This window comes from Suricata suricatta, chromosome 11, assembly GCF_006229205.1.
Source record: "Suricata suricatta isolate VVHF042 chromosome 11, meerkat_22Aug2017_6uvM2_HiC, whole genome shotgun sequence".
NCBI classification, from domain to species: domain Eukaryota; kingdom Metazoa; phylum Chordata; class Mammalia; order Carnivora; family Herpestidae; genus Suricata; species Suricata suricatta.
This window is the reverse complement of record NC_043710.1, coordinates 26,338,257-26,358,532: the sequence shown is the minus strand read 5'-3', so window position 1 is coordinate 26,358,532 and position 20,276 is coordinate 26,338,257. Positions and strand designations below refer to the sequence as shown.

The following is a 20,276-nucleotide window of genomic DNA, read 5'->3' as shown; positions in this document are numbered from 1 at the left end:
GAAAAAAAAACCAGCATGTAATTTCTGTCCTTGACGGAATGTATTAAATAAGCAAATATCCCAACAAGGAAAACAAGTACTACAATGTAAAAATATTAAAAAAAGAAAACCCTCTCACATGCATAAATGAAAGAGTGCACACAAAGAACTCACATCTTTTCAAGCTTCAATAGTAGATATTCTGCTACTATGTATTAAATACTGCATGCTTTGCCCAAGCTAAGATGAAACCACATCATAAATCAATAAGCATTTTGCATTTTCTTTCATTATCTACTCAAAGTCATGCCTACTGCACCTCTAAACATCTCATTAAATCCAATTATACAGCAAACACTCCCAAAATAAACTTAGATTGTACTGCAGTTTCACTTAACAGTATATCAAATGCTGTGTGTGACAGGTATCAACTGTCCAGGCGTTTGTCTTTTAAACCTGAGTGCCTAAGGACTAGTACTTAAAAAATGCTTGTTTGTTTTTAAAATTTTTAATGTTTATTTATTTATTTTTGAGAAAGAGAGAGAGCGTGTGCACAAGTGGGGAAGAGGCAGAGAAAGAAGGAGACAGGGAATCCGAAGCAGACTCCAGGATCCAAGCTCTCAGCCCAGAGCCTGCCTGGGGCGCTTGCATCACAAATGGTGAGCTCATGACCTGGGCTGAAGTTGGACACTCAACTGACTGAGCCACCCAGGCACCCCTGAAAATGCTTATTCTTGAGCCATGCCTGCAGAGATTCTAATCCAATAGGCTGGAGTTTATGAGCCTATGACTCTTCCTTTTTAATCTATAGGTCTCAGGTGATTGGATGTCCAGAAAACTGGCTCTTCAATTTGCACATCAGGCAGTTCAGGTGCTCCCAGCAGGTGGCGGTCTTGCTCATTCTGCTAAAAAATTGTACGTTAAAAAGTTAAATTATTTACTTGTGAGCTGGATCTTTTAAAAAGTTTTAAATTTCCCAACTGGATAGATCTGGGACCAAATGACTATTCATATTTATGAATGCATTGCATAATTTGAAGATTTATTGAACCCATTGCATAATTTGAAGATGTCTCTGTTTTCCCCTGAGCGAAGATGTTAATGTACAGGGGTACACAGTTCCCAGCACAGGGATAGGACTGGATGGAATGATCTTCAGAGTTCAGACAGTGGCTTCTTCAGTCTTTTCAATGCCGAATTAATGTGAAGACAAGTCTATGGTAGGGATATCTCTGAATTTAGCAGCAAAGGTTTAAAACTGAACCCTATTTTAATCTTTTATAAAAGCACTCCAGGAGCACCTGAGTGTCTCAGTTGGTTAAGCATCCAACTCTTGATCTCCACTCAGGTCATGATCGCCTGGTTCATGAGACCAGGCTGGTGCAGAAGCTGCTTGGGATTCTCTGTCTCCCTCTCTCTCTGCCCTTCCCCTGCTCTACCTCAAAAATAAATAAACTTAAAAAAGATAACCAAGATTTGTTGACTTCTACTTGAGTGATCTTAGTTACAAACTTTTTATTACTGAGAATTCCAAACAGAAAAATAGACAGAATTTGATAATGAACCCTCACGTACCCATTGCCAAGCTTTAATAATTGTCAGTTTGTGGCCAGCCTTGTTTATGCAGTCATCTATTTCCCCATCTCTAGTATTTATAAAGCCTATCTCAGATGTCCTAACAGTGGGTAATGTCCAACTAAGTCTGTCTGCCAGGCTGGCTCACTGGTTTGAAGCAGGTCTAATAGGACCATTCTTAATTTGAGTCCTGCTAGTTCCACATTAAGAGAACATTCCCCAGGGTTGCAAAATACTGCCCCTGATCCAAGAAGACAGTTGCAGATGTGGGTCTTGCTTTAGATTATGGGGTTTAGGGTACCCGTGACTGGGTGCTATTTTCCCTTCCCATGCAAAAATAACCATATTATCAGTATAAGCAACCACTATTAATCTGTTTTCTTTATTTAAGTTTATTTCTTTTGAAGAGAGAGAGAGAGAGAGAGAGAGAGAATGAATGAGAATCCCAGGTGGGCTCCTTGCCACCAGCATGGAGCCCCAAGTGGGGCTCAATCCCACAAACTGCAAGATCATGTCCTGAGCCAAAATCTAGAGTTGGTGGCTTAACTGATCCGCCCAGGCACCCCTGTTTTCATCATTTCCAAATTGAATACAATATACCCCACACTTTTATCAAGGGGCTGTCCAAAGGGTATTAAACAGAGTAATTCTCCAATAATTATTTTTCCTGTGTATGGTTTTTGATTTTTAAATCATCACCCTCCCCTAAGTTAGAAAAGCTTTTAATGTTTATATTTGGAACCTAAGATAGCAACTTTATTTGCAGTATATATTTGTGTTTCTATATTTAAAATTTGTATTTGGAAAAATAAATGAAAATAAGTAACAACCACAAACCCACCCATTAACAAAGTATACAGAGTAGGAAGTGAAAGTCCTTTGTCTATTCCTTCAGGCTCATGCCCTTTAACAATTGGGCTTTCCAGAATTTCGCCTTGAACTAGGCAGACACACATCTCTTTCTACACACACACACACACACACACACACACACACACACACACACTTTTTTTTCCCACAGGGATGAGTTTATGTTATATATAGGTTCTGCCAGATGTTATAGGAAAAGATAACGTGGAGGTCTTTCCAAGGTGGTTAGTAATATACTTCACTACAGTCTTTTCAAAGACTGAATAGTATTCCTTCACATGATACACCATAATTTCTTCAGCCAGTCCTTTATTGAGGGGCTTCTCTTCTTTCTTTCTTTCTCTTTCCTTCTTCTTGCTTCCCTCCCTCCCTCTCTCTATCCTCTTTCCTTCTTTCCATCTTTCCTTCTTTTCTTTCTTTCCTCCTTCCTTTTCTCTTCCTTCCTTCCTTCCTTCCTTCCTTCCTTCCTTCCTTCCTTCCTTCCTTCCTTCCTTCCTTCCTTCCTCTTTCTTTCTATATTTCTTGCTTCCTTTGCTGTACAAACAATGCTGTGATAAACTTTCTTGTACATGAATCTCTCTCCCTTTCCAATTATTTCTATATGATTCCTAGAGGTGGGATTATGCATCACTGGGTATGCTCTTAATATTAAAAAAAAAAAGATGTATCACCAAATTTTCCCCCAAAAATGTTATACCAGTTTACACTCTGCCTTCTCAAATCCTGGGTATCTTCCAAGGTTCACCAGAGTTCCTCCTCCTAGCTTCTTGGTGAAATGTTCCTTGGCAGTCTAACCCATTGTAATTTGTACCTTCCTTACCACTCAGTGCTCTTGTCTGTTTCATACATGACTGTTCTTAAAACGATGCACTTTGTTAGAGATGTCTAATGAGCAAATGTTATGCCCTCACCCCCAGGCTCATCTTTCCCTGCTTCAGACCTGGACCTGTCATTTCTCTAGAAAACCCTGGTTCCTTTCGGCATGGGCCTCCTGGAGTCATCTCTTCTGTGAAGCTTTCCAGAACCCTCCCAGACTCCACCTCACCCCTCAATCCCACTTCTGCTGTAATCATCCCTCATCACAGTATGATGAAATTCTTGTTTACTTGTCTGACTTTTTCCATCTTACTGTAAGCACCTTGAAGGTGCAGATTTTATTTCATTTAACTGTATATCTCTGGTTCCTACCTAGCACAGGCCCATGGTATTCAGAATTTTTGTTGAATAGATGAGTGAATGACATTTGTCATGTATGCCCCAAACATGATTGGATTGTTTCATGTGTACAGGTCTTGTCTGTGCAACAGCATTGCTTGTTTTTGGAAGACTCCTGTTTTATATCTCTTGCTTTATACCTTTTTCCCCTCCAGAGCCTAACACTGTTTCCACCCAGAATAGGCACTCAATAAATATTTGTTGCATTAAATTCAGTTAATGAACACTAAATTATGCAATAATTGTTGCTCAAAAACAGGCAGCCCTATCTCCTTGTAGGACTATACACAGTGTGCTTGTGAAGATTATACAGCACAGGACTTGTAAATACTCACGCCACACTATAATTTACAACACTCATTCTCTTCAAAATGAAGAAGATTCAAGATAAGGTAGATTAGCTGGAAAGAAACCAGTATTGTAACTAGATACATCACTTATGACAGCAAACAGGAAAATTTACCCCAAACACTGACTCCTCAATTGCAAAATAACCTCATGAAGTAGGTCTTCCAATGACCTTTCAGCCTCACTATAAAAATTATATTTTCCAGGGAACAGAAAAAAATAGAATCAATATTCTTTATTCTGGCTTATTGTTAATGTGACAATTATATAAAGTGATGACACAGGTTGTGGCTGTCTTCACGTCCATTCTGGCATCTTAATGACAAGAACAATGCCATTTGCCTCACCCACTCATCCATGAGTCTGAAATTCCAACCTGCTTTCTGAAATTCTTCAGGGATAATTGATGTAATAATGCTGATGAGCCAACTCTTGCTTTGCTGTCATCTGGCTTTTTGTTTTGTTTTTACTTTATGTTTTAGAGCAGCTTTAGGTTCCCACCCAACATGAGAGAGAGGTACAGAGATTTCCCATACACTCCTTGTCCCCAAATATACATGTCCTCCCCATTACCAATATCCCTCACTGCCAGGGTGCATTTGTTACAACTCATGAACTTACACTGACATTATTACCACCTAGAGTCACTAGTTATTTTTTAGGGTTCACTGTTGGTGTTGGACACATGGTACTGTACATGTCATTATACATGTCAGCTACTACAGTATCCTACAGAACAGTTTCACTGCCCTAAAAATTCCCTGTGTTCCACCAGTTCATCTCTCCCTCCCCTCACCCCTGGCCACCACCAATCGTTTCACGGTCTTCATACCTTTGCCTTTTCCAGAATGTCATATAGTTGGAATTCATCTTTCATGTTTCAAAGTGTTATGGAGTGGAATAAGACCCTTGCCAGACTCAGACAGGCTGGAAACTGGTGACCTAAGAGGGCCTAGTAGAACTCAGGGTATATAATCTTGGGGACGATGACTTTTAGTGCTCTGTAATGTGACTCCTGGGTTGTTCCTAACATTTGATAAACTGGGGCACACCGAAACCAAAAGAGCTAGTCATGCTGTGCTGGCATCATAGTACCATTATGCCCACGTTGGACCTGCCTCAGAGGCCCTGGTTCAGTGTTTGTCATTGAAGGAATCTCACCCCTCCTTGTCCTGCTTCTCATTTCCTTAAATAAGACTAACCCCCCCCCAGAGAGCAAACTTGCTCTTTATTTGAGCAAAACTAACATGCTGACAGTCAGTACGGAGTTGAGCAAGGTCACATACACGTTTACAGCAGGAAGTATACCCATGGTTTTAGCAAGCCACAGAATCTTGCCAAGGGTACACTTAGTCTGAAATGCAAATAATGACAGAAAAAAAAATACCTAAAGAAAAGTGGAGCGGTAGTCTACAAATTATCTCAGGCAGCTTGCCAATTGGGCTTCAAGAAGACATTACATTTCGGAACTAATCCTCTTGTGTTTTATAGCAAAGTGATACCCTCCAGACAGCCACAGAAGTAAAAGTCATTGATCTTTGGTTCATGGTACATGTAGCTCTGATCAAGTTCAATCTACAGCCACTAGGACTAAAATAAAAGATCACAAAGAGCAACAAAGCTGGGAGATGTATATTGTGACCATTGTCTCTAAATCTGACTATGGGTGAAGCATTTCAAATGTTACATGGTTTCACTTTTCGGAATGTGTGGTAAGGAAACCAGAATGAGTTCAGATATTCAGCAAGGATAATAACAAAATCCATGGTAGTATTTTCAGTGAGTCTAGAAAGATAGAAACAATGTAAATATCTAATAACAGCAGATGACTATAATAAATAGAATATCTACATAGCAGAATAATATGTAACCATTTAAAATGAAGTTGTGGAAATGTATCTTTTATCTTGAAATTTGTTCATGATATATTAAATGAAAAAAGTAGATTACAAAACATGTTTTGATCCCACTTAAAAAAAAATAAGAAAACAACTTAAAATGTTGAAGTGTTAATAGTGGCTCAAGGGACATAAAGTAGATGGGATTGATTACAGTTTTAAAGTGTTTTTGTTTGTTTTTTGTTTTTGCTTACCTGCATTTTCTGATCTTTCTGAGTGGTATACACTGCTTTGTTATGCTAAAACAATACATTTGAAAATAAAAGCATAGGGCCTGGCTCTATTAAGTATTACAAATGAACCGAAAGTTGCTTAATGTCTAATTGTCCCCTCATAGCAATTTGTGCTACCACGAAGTGTGATAAAAATATCTTAGTCGCATATTTCACATTGCATTGTGATTTATGTGTTTGCCTATCTGCCTCTCCTTCAGCCTAAGCTTCTCCAGGGCTGGGATTATTATTATTCACCTTCATATCCCTAGCACGTAGGCCAGGAATGTAGAGGATGAGTAAATGTTGAATAATTGAGTATACGGCACACTGAAGAATGCTAAAAGATTTCAAATTTTGTTTCAAAGCACAATCGTAACAATCACACCATCTGTCTGACTGTAAACCTAAGAATGTAGACAATGTATTTATATACATTAGGTTTGACTTGAAAAAAGCAGTCCTTCTCAAACCTAGATGATGATCAGAAATATCATCTCTTCTCACAAACAACCAAATCAGGATCTGACATAAAGAATCACCAGCTGTAAATGATGTCAGGGCAAAAGCCCAGTCCACCACAGGAGGTCCTTGAGACAAAGTTAAGAAAAAGGTCAGGGGCTAAGAGCTGAGGACAATTTATAGAAATCACATGTTTGTGTTGTGGATGTTACCTCAAAGATGCCATCGAGTTTGGGGATGTCAGAAAGTATTACAGAAAAACTGCAAACAAAGCAAATGATAATACTTAGTGCTTTCAAGAAGGATAAAGAAATGAATGGATACTTTAATGCATATTTTCTGGAGATCAAGTGAAGCATACTCATCAAAGACTTAAAAATAAGCATAACTTTTGACCTAGTAATTTCACATCTGAGAATTTATCCTAAGGAAATTATTATGGATGTGCCCAAGAAATTCACTCCAAGGATGTTGATCACACTTCGATTTAGGATACAAAAAACAAATCAAAGAGCTTTGAAAATTAGTAAAGGAAATCTCTCTAAAATGGAATTGGGAGGTTTCAGAATGGGGAGTTCTCACACCCCCCACTCAGTAGTCAACTCCAGATCCACCAGGAAGAGATGGACTTGACCTTACTTGGATTTAGTCTTGCACGTGGATGCTACTCTACTGCTCCAGCTGGAGGAAGACACACTTTCTTTCTAATGTTTATTTTATTTTTGATATAGAGAGAGCATGACAGAGAGTGAGCTGGGGAGGGGCAGAGAGAGAGAGAGAGACAGAATCTAAAGGAGTCTCCAGGCTCCAAGCTGTCAGCACAGAGCCTGACAAAGGGTTCGAACCCAGGAACTGTGAGATTATGACCTGAGCCAAAGTCTGACACTCAACTGACTGAGCCACCGTTTCTTATCAGCCCAGTAACAGTTCAGCCAATGAGAAGCCACCACACGTCAAACTCCCAGTTTACTCCAACAGACTTGTAATTTATAGCAGCCTTTCCAAATTATGCCTTTTTCCTTAAAAAAAGGGGGTTCCTCTCCTTTGTTCCCATGACTTGCCTAGTTTTACTACAGCTTGTTTGTCCTAGATTGTAATTCTCTTTAATGCTCAAATAAGCCCATCTTTTGCTGGTAAAATAACAGGTAGTGTTTATTTTTAAGGTTAACAGAACAAAAGAACTAAACCAAAACAAACATCATCAATGCCCAACCCCAGAGAATTGATAATGGGTATGGAATACCCACTAACAGAATACTTTGTGATAACTAAAAAGATACCATAGAAATATATTTCTAGATATGAAAAGATGCTTCTAATATATTGTCCTTAAAGGGCATAATACGGAGCAGTACACAAAGCAGACCTAATTTTAGTAAGTGAAAATACACAGATGGATCAAATATAACTAATCATAGTTGCATCTTAGTATTTGCATCTGGAGCAGGGAAATTGTAGGTTATTAGACGTTTCTTTTGTTTTTCTGTCTCTTCTGAGTTCTTTGTAGTAAACCTATGTTGCTTTAATAATAAGGAGACTTTAACAAAACGTACACATATCAAAGCCTAATATCAATAAGTTCAGAGCAGAAAGGCTTTAATTTTTGAAGCCAGCTCTTACATAACCCTTATTATATACCATGCATGCTATCAATTCACTGTTTAATCGTGATATTCATTAACTGTTTAATCCTCATCACAATCCAGTGAATAAATGGCAGAGTGAGTGGAACCAGGATTTGGACCCTGGGAGTCTAGCCCTAGAATTTGCACTCCTAGCCAGTACCCTACCTTGAGGGGACAAATCTAGGTCTGTGTCGCCCTGTCATCCCATCTCCATGATGTCCATTTTTCATGTCCCATTGATTCTGGGCGGGTTGGAGGGGAGTGCATCCTGGAGAGAATCTGCCTTGCCTGCAGAAGCTGGGTTTGAGAGTGATCTTAGGCCAAGTGCTGTGGGTGAAATCCATCCTCTCAGCACCTTCTGCCCAACCTGCCCCTCTTGCTAAATTTAGTGCCTTTGCCTGATTATTGATACTACAAGTCCACTCTAAATGTCCTGGAGATTTCCTGAGAGATTTCTACTATCTTAAAGCTTAGTTGTCTTATTATTTTAACCCTTGGCTTTATACTCAGTAACTGCTAGCAAATCTTCAGAACTAAATCAATACTAACATGACAAAGGGAACAGATGTGTTGATATGTCACCCTTCCAGGCAACATGTACATATAAATAGAGGTCTTCTAGAAATTATTCCTAAAGCCAAGGAATTCATTATTCTCATGGTAGATATTTTGGATGTCGCAGTTGCAATATTTTAGGGATTCAGAGCTAAACTGGCTGAGGAACAGCTGTTTCTGACCCCGTAGCTCCTGATGACTTCCTTAACAAGGCTGCAAAAGCTAAATGCCCCTGCCCCCAGCCTCCTTGCTGCTAGGGGTAGCCATGTGGCACACTTTAGTCAACAAGATGTAGGTGGTTTGTTAAGGGTTTGAGGAGAAAAATTCTGCTCTGGCCATTGTCTCTAAATCTGACTACAGGTGAAGCATTTCAAATGATACTTGGTCTGACTTCTTGGAAAGTGTGGTAAGGAAACCAGAATGAGCTCAGATATTCAGCAAGGACAATAACAAAATCCATGGCAGCCTTGTTAGTGAGTCTAAAAAGGTAGAACAATGTAAATATCTAACAACAGCAGATCACAACAATACATAGAATATCCACATAGCAGAATAATATGTAACCATTTAAAATGAAGTTGTGGAAATGTATCTTTTATCTTGAAATATGCTGATGATATATTAAATGCGTATACCCTGCATGATGTATTCTGATGCATATACCCTGCAGAGCCTCCTCCTGCCCCATGCCGGGTGCCTTCAACTTCACACCTGGAGCTGTTTTAATCTTTGGTGACTGACTGGAAGGAAAAGGTCAGAAGTATCTTGAAGATGCCAGCACAGTAACTGAGGCATTGAGCCAACACCAGCAGCTGCCTGTATCCAGATCTTTTTTTTAATGTATGAAAAATTGTCTCTGTGAAGCCACTGTTAGTCAGTTGCCTTTCACTGCCAGCCAAAGCATTCCTAACTGATACACACATCTTTAAAAGCAAACCGCAGTTCAAGTTCATGGCTCTATTCAGAAAGTTGAAGTGCAGTTTCAACACATAGAAAGGCAAACAAAACCAAAGGTCCACATGACTGTGGTGTTTGTTCATAGCACTCCTGAGCATGTTATATGTCTTTAATTTCTGGTTACCTTAAAAACAAAGACATTAAGATTAAAAAGTAGAGCCCACTGTCTAAGATTCATCGCAGGTAACAAGATGCAATATATAGCATTAAAAATTCTATTGTTTTACTGGCTTGCCAAAAATATTTGATAGTGTTTATTTATTCAGACTTTTGGTTACTATTTTGCAGTTTTGATAAATCCATCAGGTTCTTAGTAATATATGATGCAAGAACTCACTGGTCGAGTCTGTTTTCTTTCTTACTCATCTTCCTTTATCTTTTCCTATTTTCCTTCATTTCCTTAACCCCTTCTTCCCTTCCTTCACCCCTCCTCTCTTACGTAAACCCACAATCCCATATGGAAAGAAAAGAATAACATGTATCAGGATGATATAATAAATCATAATGAAGCAAGCACTCAGGTCAAGACCCATGTGCTGGATACCTTCTGTTTTCCCCTCGCAGCCATTGTCTACCTGCTGTTGACCCTGGGAGCTGACCAGTGTGGCCCCATGAGCAGCTCTTCTCCTTGACTCTCTCTTGGGTCTGACTGATGGGGACCCTCTGTGGGAGATACAAGGAAGGAAAGAGAGTGGGGGTAGGGCATCTGTTCCCTTGGCTCCTAATGTGAGGTCACCTCAGGCTGACTGTATCTTTCCACTTCTCATGACATGGTAGAATCTACTTAATTTTCTGCCCTGATTCCAGGAACCACATCTTCTCCTTGTCCCTGCAGGGCTAAGAGTGGTAACAGCTTGGCTGCCACTAGCCCCAGGTTGCAAAACCATTACTTGTGTTTCCCCTATGCCTGCACCTTTGTAATTATTGCCTTGTAAATAAATATTCCTCAAATTACCCTATTTTGAGTAAGACTGCTGTTTCCCATTGAACCTAAATTGATCCAAAATAGATACCACGTGGTCCAATACAGTAGCTAGCTGTTGGCTGCTTGTGGCTGTTTAAATTTTCATTTAAATTAAAGAAATGAAATAAAATTAAAATTCAGCATTCAGCTCCTTGGTCACACCAGCCAGACTAGCTATTTCAGATACCAAATAGCTACAGACAGCTAAAGGCTACAGTGTTGACAAGTTCAGATATGCAGAATTTCCATCATCACAGAAAATTCTCCTGGAGAGCACGGATAGACTATTGACCATCCCCAGACCTCCCTTTCTCCATCAGTCTTCTTTTGTTGCAATCACATCCTTGCTTTTCCTTATCATCTTACCACTTCCGTAGGCATACTAAACAGTATGTTTTAAGCTTTGTTTATTTTGAACTTCAAAATGTAATTTTATAGTATATGTTTCTGTTGTCTAAAAACTTTGTTTTTGAGAGAGAGAGAAAGATGGAGAGAGGGCATGTGTGAACAGGGGGAGGAGCAGAGGGAGAGAGAGAGAGAGAGAGTCCTAAGTGCACTCCATGCTCAGTGTGGAGCCAGCCCTGGAGCTTGATCCCACGACAATGAGATCAGGACACGAGCCAAAATCAAGTCAGAAACTTAACTGACTGAGCCATCCAAGCACCCCTGGACTGTTTTGAACATCTACTCATGTTATATTTAATTAATGCTTGTCCATCATGATTGCTATATAGTATTCTTTTATATGGATGTATCACACTTCAGTAAAAATCCATTCTACTGTTGCTGGATGTTTGGGTTGTTTCCAGCTTCTAGTCATGACAAACCACTTATTTTCTTCTTTGTGGATGTTTGTACACATAGGCACACATCCTTGTAGGTGATGCACCTAGAGTAGAAAGGAAATGCTAGGTCATAGAGTGTGCATCCCCCCGCCCCTTTAATAAATCATGTAAATCTATTTTCCAGAGCAACTGAACAAATTAACACTCCCATCAGCTGTATGTGAAAATACCTATTGCTTCACATCCTCACCAGCACTTGATATTTTGGATGTTTACATGACAGCCATCCTGATGTGCAGTGGTATCTCCCAGTGATTTTTGTGTCTGCTTATCAATGAGGTTACTACCTCTCAGGTCCAATCTCATTTTTTCCCACATATATAGTCAAATATCTCAGCATCATTTAAAAAAATACAGTCTTTTCCCCATGCCCTGTGCCACTTATGTCTAAATCAAAGTCCATAAAAGTATGGGTCCTTTTTGGGATATGTTGGTTTCTTGGTCTATTATTATGTCAATTTCATACAGTTTTAATTACTGTAGCTTTGATATCAACATAACTTGGTATCTCTTGGAGCAAATCCTCTGATATTTTGCTTCTTATTCAAGATTGTCTTGGATATTTTTGGCCCTTTGCATCACCATATATGTATATTTTAAAATCAGCTTGTTAAGTTCTAAAACAAAAATCTCCAAATTCTAATGAGTGTTTTGGTCAATGAATATAGTATATTTTCCTGTTTAATCAGGTCTTCTTTAATATACCTCAATATAATTTTATAATTTTCTCTATAGAAGTCTTGTACCTTTTTAAAACATTTTATTTCTGGAGTGCCTGGGTGGCTCAGTAAGTTTGGGTTCTGACTCTTGATCTCGGCTCAGGTCATGATCTGATGGTTTGTGAGTTCAAGTCCCACTTTGCACTCTGTGCTGGCAGCATGGAGCCTGCTTGGGATTCTGCCTCTTCTTCTGTCTTCCCCTGTTTTGTGCTCTCTCTCTCAAAATAAATTTAAAAAACTTAAAAAATTTTATTTCTAGGTACTTAATATTTACTATGCTATTGGTTATAGTATCACTTTTTCAAATTTTATTTTCTATTTTTTAGTTTTTGGTGTAGAAATGCTGTTTATTTTTCTTTACTTTGTATCCTAGCAACCTTGCTAAAATGTCTCACTGCTCTAATAATATAAAGTAGGTTCTTTTGTATCTTCTTTCTTCTTTATAATTGCTGTGTCTTTTATTTCTTTTTACCACTTTATTGCATTACCTGGAGCCTCTAGTATACCCAAGAATGTCAAGTAGATGTTGTGAATAAAACTCTGTATTTTTTCTAATCACCAAGGGGAAGATTTCAATGATTCACTTAGTTGATTATTTGCTGTTTTCTTTTACCAGATGCCATGTATCAGATTAAGATTAAGGAAGGTCCCTTCAATTCCTGGTTTGTTAAGAGTTTTGTTTTTGTTTGTGTGGTTTTTTTTTTTGTTTGTGTTTTTTTAAAATCATCAGTGGATAATGAATTTTATCAGGTCCCTTTTTTTGTACCCATTTAAATGATCATATGCTTCTCTCCACCCCCCAACCTAATTACTTATAATCCAGCCTCAGAAAATGAGCTGGGGATTTGCCAGGTCTATTTTCCAATACAAATATCTTACACCATGCATCTGTGGGTATACCAGTTTTAGACTCTTTTGATTGTGAAAATAATAGAAGCCAAAAAGGGAACTCAATGTCCTCCTTAACCAAATTTTTGGCAAGGTGAATTTAGGCATCAATTTATGTCATTAGGACTCTTTCTCTCCATCACTGAGCTCTGATTTTCTCTGTGTTGACTTCCCCATACCCTCCCCACCTCCATCTGGGGCAAGACAACTGCCAAAAGCCATGGGGCATGTTCTTCAGGTTTCAAGTTCAACAGAATAAGGTTAGGCTTCTTTCTATCAGCTTCCGCAGCAAAATTGTCATTATATCTCACTGGCTGTGACTGGGTCATGTTCCCATCCCTAATGCCATTACAATACCAGTGTCATTAATGACCTGATCCATCAGGCTTTAGTTATGTGCCTGGTCTTGATGCTGGGGGTGGCATAAACTCATCCTGAAGCACATGGATTGAGGGAGGGACAGGATGCAGGTGATTTCTCAGAGAAAAACCTGGAGTATGGTTATCAGAATAGAATCAAAAGATGTCTCCTATACTAACCTAGATCTTTATTACTACCAGTACCTTTGCTACATCTATTACAATCTTAATTTGCTAATTAAACTTGGGCTGTTTGTTTGTTTTGGTGTATGGGTGTATGTTTAATTTGGTTTATTAAGTGCCTTAGGCACTGTGCTAAGTGCTTTAGATCAATTTCTCCCAAAATTCTCACAACAACCTCAAGAAGTAGGTACAAAGGGCACCTGGGTGACTCAGTTGGTTGAGCGTCTGACTTTGGCTCAGGTCATGATCTCATAGTCCATGGGTTCAATTGAGCCCCATATCAGGCTCTGTGCAGCACAGATTCTGTGTCTCCCTCTCTCTCTGCCCCTCCCCTGCTCACTTTCTGTCTCTATCTCTGTCTCTCAAAAAATAAAAATAAAGACATAAAAAAGAAGAAGTAGGTACAAATATTACCCTCATTTATAAAATAAGGCCTAAGTGAATGGACAGAACTGGGATTGAAACTCAAATCTATTTACTAGACACTGCTTCTCTAATCATCTACCTCTAAGGATATTGAAATTGATGAATCTAATTTTCTAACTTTAAGCCCCTTGATCTCATTTCAACAGAATTTTGAAATAGTATTCCTGAATGTGTTTTGTAATTTAACATACCCTAGAGGAGCATGCAAGAGGAAGGATATACAATTTGTCACAAAGGATGTGCTTCAACAAGAAAGCTAAAGAAAATAAGGATTAGTACCAGTTTGCCCTGTTGCCCTGCTTTCATCAATGGCATGGGGCCGTTTCTGAATTTAGATTCCCTGTGAATCAGCCATCTAATCCCAGAGCTTCACATTAAGGAAGTATTATCTGGTTGGCAACAATGCCATAACAAGGGTGAAATGTCCCTAGGGCTGTATAAAATGTTCCTGCCTTCACTTTCTCCATGTTGCTGCCTGAAGGGTGAGATTTTGCAGTATTTAGGGCCGTGTGGTCCCTCATGGATTGGATCCCTCTATGTCTCACTGAGACCCACCTTTTTTGTTCCCTGGTTATTAATATCTGCAGAGACACTGCCCTCTGATAATCATTATAATTCGGAGAATGAAATCCACTGTAATCCAATTATCAGTGTATTGATTTTTTTCATCAAGGAAGTCTTACATTAGGAAAAAAAAGCTGTTCTCTAACTAAACTGAACTACATATTATTCTGCCACATTTCCTGTCTAACTCAATGTTTCTTTTATTCTCTATACCTAGAATGATAGGAAACTGAGTTAATTTAGTTTTGCTAGAACAAACTTTGCAAGGGCATAGATTTTTGTTTTTATTCACTTTAGTGATGTACCACAAGCAGCAAAAACTCTGACTCATAATAGGTGCTTAAAATTTTTTTAGCTCAATGAGTGTGCTTAGTGTCACAGTTGATCTGTATTCTGGAATGAACTTCTTACCTCATCACAGAGTAGTAACAGTTCATAAACTGGCATATGTCCTTGGCCCTCACTTTGAGTAGCCTTGATCTTGTCCAGTGATTCTCTATGTAGACCACCTACATCAGAGACTCCACAGCACTTATTAAAAAATGTAAACTACCTAGCATGGAATCTTTGAATTGACAGTTTTTGATGAGTAACTTGGGCAATTTTTATGAATATTAACATTTGAGATCACCAATCCAGTCCAGCATTCTTATTTTATAAAAGAAGGGAAGTAATCTGCCCAAAGTCCCACATTTTAGGGCGTATTAGCACTTGTTGCCTCTTCCCCCTTTCCTAATGGGATCCAGGTTTTTATCTGAGTGTACATCCAATCCACAGACAGCCTGTGTGCTTTGGAGGAAGGGGAACAACATCCCACTCAACTTCAAGGTTGTACACTGAAGGGCATATTCAATCCCCCAGGACACAGTAACTAGTTCAGAGGGGGACCCATGAACTGAGCTGGTCCAATCAAGGTGAATGTCCTAATTCTCACGGAATGCTGACATGCCAGCCCTCTGTCTCTTTCTGAATAGCCTGGGATGATCTTCAAGCCTGGAACAGTTGCAGCCATTTGCAACATAGGGAAGTCTGGTAGAAGATAAAGCGGATGGGGAGCTAGATAGGACAGATAGGCAGTGAAGATGTCACTGAGCCGTGGAATCAATTCAATCCAGAAACAGGCCCTACTTATAGGCCTTCCTGTTAGTTATGTGACTGATTATTTGCCTTTATTATTTAAGCCAGTTAATCTGGATTTTCTGCTACTTGCAACCAAGTATGTCCTAACAGATTTATTAAGATGTTCAAAGCAGAGAATTTAAGATTTCAGCTCTTTGTGTTTCAGTTTTATAATTAGCAAATTAATGGATTAGAACACATCAGTAGTTTTTAAATGCATGTTTAGCCATCAGACCATTTTTTCAAGGAAATTCCTACATGGAACATACAAATACATAAAATACATTTTATTTATTTACTTATTTTTGTGGAGGGTTCTGTGTTTTTTTTAAATACATTTTAAAAATCCACAAATGGACTCCATTTAGTAATTCTCATTACTGATGGTAGATAAGCCATTGTTTGTGGAACCCATGGAAACTTCTATTTCCTTGGAGCATAATTTAAAGCACACTAGTATAGACAATAAAATATATGTAACTATTATATATAATAAAATGTATAATATATAAATACATGCAATGGCTGACACTTATTGCTGCTTGTGCCAGGAATTGTGTTGAGTGCTTTTTGTACACATAGCTTTATTTTAAATTCAACACAAATCTATGAAATAGCTACTGTATTTAATAAAGGGGACTAATAATTCCTACCTCATGGGACTGTTGGGAATTAAACTAAGATCCTAGACTACAAAGTGACTTTTCATTGAACTTGAACCTAGAAGAATGAATACCTGAAAACCTTGTGGATTCATGGGTTTTCTAATTTCAAATCAATAAGTCCCCCCTTTCTGTTTATATGAGCCTTAACTGGCATAGATTCCTTCTGAACTTGAGCTTCAATATTATCATCAGTAGAAATGAGATTCAATTTCTGTTTCTTCTTTTACTCCATAATATGTGTTTGTTCTTTTGGTGACAGAAAATCATACCATCAGCCACAGTACTTTATGAATGAAAACAATAATACATTCATAGCTACCATAGAATGTTTGTGCTGAAGCCCTCATAGTCATGTTAATTTAAAGAAGAGTCAAAGGTAAGTTTGACCGCTTCCTCAGCTTGCATAGCCCATTAGAGTCCAGAATTGAGACTAAAGTCCAGTCTTTGTACTTGATCCTATTCCTAATTAACCTGACCAAACTTGATCTCTAATAGCCACTGAATTTAACCAATAAGAAAAACAATCTAATGGTATTAAAAGCAAGTATGTTCCAAATTTGATTGTCAGGACTTGCTATGGCCTTATGAAGAACAGAATATTTGGCACTAGGGGTTTCTGTGTACATAGAGGTGTGAGTGTGGCTTTGGAATCTTGTAACCCCTCACACTGAAAGTACAAATACAGAACCACTGAAATAATATTTAGTAATTCTGCCTAGGTTTTGCCATTTCTTGATTAGCTAGAAAACTAAGTTTAATACCCTCAACATTTAAAATGATATTTAATTTGCTTGTGTTCAATAGTTCCTCAATAATTCAATAGTGTGTGTGTGTGTGTGTGTGTGTGTGTGTGATATTTCAATGTATATCAGATAAATTGCTGTCATTGTATTACTTGTCTTTGATTACACCGTCTGTAATGTGATTATAAGTTTTCTGGGGATGAGACCATCTTTTTATCAAGTACAATCTTATCATAGTTTGCCTTATCTTATTTTGATATTTTCCAAACATTTAAATGTAGCCCAGATGATAGCTTAAGCCTCCCACTGCACATCTCTGCCAGCATTTCTGCACATTCCTGGTGAAGTTTTGTTCTGGCCAGTTCCAACTCCCATAGGACTCTTGGTCTGGCTCAAGGTATGTCTTCTTTGTAGGGACCTGCGCCTAACATTTGCAGGGCTCAAGCCAGGGCAGGTAATAAGAGGGAAGACTCATATACTATTTGCCTAGATATTTAACAAACTATTAAACTATTACATATTAAATAGACTATTAAATAAAATTTGTACCGTACTCCTACCTTGACAAAGTTGCCTTCATAACAACTTAGAAGGCCAGGTTGAAACAATTCTTGAACTTTTCTGGTTCCCTATTGGAATTTGGCAGTGTGGGAGGAGTCACACCCTGCCCGCCAACTCCCCACCCACTCCTAGTACACCTCCTTCTTTTCTTCCTCTGCCCTTTCCTTCATCATGTCACCTGGTGGGTGTTTTCATATGCATTCATGGGTATCCCTGCATGTCTAAGCTCTGTCAACTTGCTCTCAAATAACCACTCCTTGGAGTGGACCTCATCTAGGTGGTATACACACCAGTAATGTGGGCTACAATCAGGAAGCTGGGCCCAGGGACAAAGTTTGTGCAGTGGAATCTTTTGGGCAGGATGCCTGGTGTATGGTCTAGAAAGAGACAGGGTATGGTCCTCAGGTCAGCAGCAGCAGCAGCATTGCCCGAAGATAACTGGATTTACAGAAACTAAGGTCCATTAATCTCTTGCAAATGGGAAGATTTCATTCTTTTTTATGGCTGAATTTTATTGCATTGTGTATATATATATATTTAGGTACACCATGATTTCTTTTTTTTTAATTAATTTTTTAGTAATCTCTACACCCATCATGGGGCTTGAACTTACAACCACAAGATTACGAGTCACATGCTCTTCTGACTGAGCCAGCCAGGCACCCTTATATATACACCACACCTTCTTTATCCATTCATCCACCAGTGGACAGTTAGGTTGTTTCCATATCTTGGCTAGTGTAAGTAATGCTACAATAAATGTGAGGGTGCCTATATCTTTTTGAGTTAGTGTTTTAATTTTCTTTGGATAAATACCCAGAAGTGGAATTGCTAGATCATATGGTAGTTCTATTTTAACTTTTTGAGGAACCTCCACACTATTTTCCATAGTGGTTCTATCAATTTACATTTCTACCAAGAGAACATAAGGGTACTTTTCTCCACATCCTAGCCAACACTTGCTATTTCTAGTCTTTTTGGAAATAACTATTCTTATAGGTATGAGATGATATCGCATTGTGGTTTTGATTTGCATTTCCCTGATGATTAATGATGTAGAGCATCTTTTCATGTAACAGTTGACTATCTGTATATCTTTTCTGAAAAAACTGTCTGTTCAGATATGCCCATTTTTAATTATATTTTTTGGGTTTTTTTTGCTATTGATTTGTAGGAGTTCCATCCCTTATCAAATACATAATTTATAATATTTTTTTCTCATTCAGTTGGCTGCCTTTTCCTTCACTGTGTGAAACTTTTTAGTTTGATATAGTTTCACTTGTTTGTTTTTGTTTCTGTTGCTTTTTCTTTTGGTGTCAGATTAAAAAAATCATCACCAAGTCCTATGCCAAGAAGCTTACTGCCTATCTTTTCTTCTAAGAATTTTATGGTTTCAGGTCTTATGTTCAATTCTTTAATCTATTTTGAGTTAATTTTTGTGAATGGTATTAGATAGTGGTCCAGTTTCATTCCTTTGCATGTGGCTGTCTACTTTTCCCAACATCATTTGCTGAAGACATAGTCCTTTCCTGATTATATATTCTTGGCTCTTTTGTCATAAATTGGCTATTTATGTGTGGATTTCTTCCCTTCCCTTTCCTTTCCTTTCCCTTCCCTTCCCTTCCCTTCCCTTCTCTTCCCTTCCCTTCCCTTCCCTTCCCTTCCCTTCCCTTCCCTTCCCTTCCCTTTCCTTCTTTCTTTCTTTTTTTAGAGACAGAAAGAGAGAGAAAGAATTTTAAACAGACTCCATGCTCAACACAGAGCCTGACGTGGGCTCAATTCCATGACTCTGAGCCAAAATCAAGAGGATGCTCAACTGACTGAGCCAGCCAGGTGCCTCAACTATGGGTTTATTTCTGAGCTTTCTATTTTGTTCCATTGATCATGTCTCTGTTTCACTGATATGTGTGTCAGTTTTTATGCCATCATATTGTTTTTATTACTATATTTTTGTAATAAATTTTAAAGCAGGGAATGTAATGCTTCCAGCTTTGTTCTTCTTTCTCCAGAGTTCTTGGCTATTCAGGTTCTTTTTTTAGTACCATACAAATTTTAGGATTGTTTGTTCTGTTTCTGTGAAAAATGCCATTGGAATTTTGATAGGGATTGCATTGAATCTGTATATATAGCTTTGCATAGTATGGACATTTTAATAATATTAATTCTTCCAATCCATGAGCATGGAATAGTTTTCCATTTATTTGTGTAATCTCCAATTTCTTTTTTTTTTTAATGTTTATTTAGTTTTGAGAGCAAGAGAGACAGAGTGCAAGCAGGAAAGGGGCAGAGAGAAAGAGGGAGATACAGAATCTGAAACAGGCTCTAGACTTTGAGCTGTCAGCACAGAGCCCAATGTCAAGCTCAAACTTAGGAATAAATATTGAGATCATGACCTGAGCTGAGGTCAGATGCCTAACAGACTGAGCTACCCAGGCACCCCTGCAGTCTTCAACTTCTTTTGCTCCCTTGGTTAAATTTATTCTGAGGTATTTTATTCTTTTTGATGAAATTGTAAATGGGATTGTTTTCTTAATTTCTCTTTCT

General features: G+C 38.4%; 1 long non-coding RNA gene across 2 annotated transcripts in view; it reads right to left on the bottom strand.

Annotated features, from left to right (window-relative positions):
• Window positions 1-7,697: 7,697 nt before the first annotated feature.
• LOC115306907 overlaps window positions 7,698-20,276 on the bottom strand; it is a 45,996-nt gene continuing 33,417 nt past the window's right edge. For both annotated transcript variants that reach the window (XR_003915489.1, XR_003915488.1), the window contains exons 2-3: window positions 10,241-10,359; window positions 7,698-8,079 (exon numbers count right to left, since the gene is read on the bottom strand). This is a non-coding gene — a long non-coding RNA (uncharacterized LOC115306907). The remainder of the gene's footprint in view (window positions 8,080-10,240; window positions 10,360-20,276) is intronic.